The sequence below is a fragment of the Sus scrofa genome, chromosome 10, assembly GCF_054392235.1.
Source record: "Sus scrofa isolate SSC_HxYL_T2T_F1_AM1 chromosome 10, Sscrofa_HxYL_maternal_Yorkshire_Landrace_v2.0, whole genome shotgun sequence".
In the NCBI taxonomy this organism is placed as follows: Eukaryota; Metazoa; Chordata; class Mammalia; order Artiodactyla; family Suidae; genus Sus; species Sus scrofa.
The window spans coordinates 50,762,394-50,764,847 of NC_139392.1; the positions used below are offsets into that span (position 1 = coordinate 50,762,394).

Sequence of the window (2,454 nt, forward strand, 5' to 3'; positions counted from 1 at the left end):
CTAAAAACCATGAGGTTGTGGGTTTGATCCCTGGCCTTGCTCAGTGGGTTAAGGATCCAGCATTGCTGTGAGCTGTGGTGTAGGTTACAGATGTGGCTCAGATCTGGCATTGCTGTGGCTGTTGGGTAGGCCAGCAGCTGTAGCTCTGATTGTACCCCTAAAGCCTGGGACTCTCCATATGCCACACCATGCGTGCAGCCCTAAAAAAAAAAGAAAGAAAGAAAGAAAAAGAAAAAAAGGGAAAAAAAAGACAAAAAAAGAGAAATTTCTAAGTTCATGGAAACAATTTTAAATACATTTTTAGTACTATTATTACTCATTAGCTATAAACCATTGGTAATAGTTTAAAGAAAACTCACTTGTCTTTTTAGCCTCCCCATTGCTTAGTAACACTCCTAAAAAGATTGGAAATGCCTAAAGTGTGACCAGGAGTGATTTCTTTAATACTCCAAATTCTAGTTTGCTAGCCTCATTTGCCATTAGATTTATTTCCAGTTTCTGATGACACAAGGTCACTGCTACAAATAATGAACAATCTGCTTTCAGATACCATGCCACCTCTCTCTCTCTCTGTGTGTGTGAGCAAATGGAGCACTCTCAGAAGAATCAACAGGAGTAAGAATGCAGAAGACCAGAGATAAAATTTTATAGTCAGCACATGCCTGGTAACTTAGTAAGACAAGAAGAGTGATATGGACCTGATTATGAAAATCATTGAAAATGAAGCTAAAGATATATCAATTATTCTAAAAAGATATCTTAGATTACTCAAAAAGCTTTCATAATACCATTTGCCTTCCAACTAATATGAGAATCATGACACATAGAGCAAAGATACAATATAGTCTATGACTGTATTAATAACCTAGGGAAATCTTGACCTAAGGGAATACAAGAATGGCTGCTTAGAATGGCAAAGCATTATGGAAACTGGCAAATAATATGATACAGAATTCTGAAAGAGGAAATTAGAGGATGAATGCAATGCTTGTGAATTAAAACAGTTGCTACATAAAATTTATTTTTGCAGTTTAAGATAAAGTCTCTAGCAATCAGCACATTAGATTTCAGCTGAAATAGAGGAGCTGATATAATTTGGAAGAATAATTGCAGGAAATCTCGCCCAAAGAATTGCCCTTCCCTTGCAATCTAATGGTCCAGTCCAGAAAATAAATTCTTTAAACTTTGTAACCACTTATCCTTGTTTTTCCCCCATGGATGACTTTCCAAACTCTTGCATGGCTCCTGGAAATTTCAAATGGGTCTCTGAGTTCATTCTTACAGGAGTCTCAGACAACCCAGACCTCCAGCTTCCCCTCTTCCTTGTGTTACTGGTCATCTATGGGCTGGCCATGGCTGGGAACCTGACCATCATCACTCTCACCAGTGTGGACCCTCGACTGCAGACCCCTATGTATTTCTTCCTCTGACATTTGCCTATCATCAATCTTGGCAATTTGACTGTCATTGCCCCTAAAATTATTATCCTTTTTTTTAGTACAGAAGCATACCACCTCTTACCCAATAAGGAGGGTTCTTAGTTTTCATTGTGGCTGAGGTTTTCATGTTAGCTGTGATGGTCTATGACCACTATGTGGGCATTTGTAATCCACTGCTCTACATAGTGGTGTTGTCTTGGAGGATCTGCCTTCTACTAGTTTCCCTCACATACCTTTACAGCTTTCCACAGCTATTGTAGTTTCATCTTGTGTGTTCTCTGTGTCTTACTGTTATTCCAATAATTTTTTTTTACTGTGATAATGTCCCTCTGTTACTATTGTCCTGCTCTGATACTTACTTTCTAGAAACAGTAGTATTTGTATCTGCAGCTACAAACTTGGTTTCTTCCATAACTATAGTTCTGATGTCTTATTTCAACATTGTATTGTCCATTCTAAGGATGGAAAAAAGCCTTTTCCACCTGTGCATCACATATGATGGCAGTGTCAGTTTTCTATGAAACACTTCTTTTCATGTATTTACAGCCTCAAACAAACCATTCATTGCATACTGATAAAACAGTCTCAGTGTTTTATACATTGGTGATGCCTATGCTGAATCCCATGATCTTTATCCTGAGGAATAAGGACATGAAGGCTGCCTTAAAGAAATTTCTGAGAAATTCAGGCTGTTCTTTAAGTCAATATGAATTTAAAACTCTATAGGTTTCCTTTGCTGTGCAAAAGCTTTTCAGTTTGATGAGGTCCCATGGGTTTATTTTTGCTCTGATTTCTATTGCTTTGGGAGACTGACCTGAGAAAATATTCATGATGTTGATGTCAGAGAGTGTTTTGCCTATGTTTTCTACTAGGAGTTTGATGGTGTCCTGTTGTATATTTAAGTCTTTCAGCCATTTGGAGTTTGATTTTGTGCATGGTGTGAGGGATTGGTCTAGTCTAATTGCTTTGCATGCAGCTGTCCAGGTTTCCCAGCAATGCTTGCTGAATAGGCTTT

At 38.1% G+C, this 2,454-nt stretch overlaps 1 pseudogene; it reads left to right on the forward strand.

Moving 5' to 3' along the window:
- Positions 1-1,238: 1,238 nt before the first annotated feature.
- LOC110258539 (olfactory receptor 8J1-like) lies at positions 1,239-2,165 on the forward strand (annotated as a pseudogene).
- The last annotated feature ends 289 nt before the right edge of the window (positions 2,166-2,454 follow it).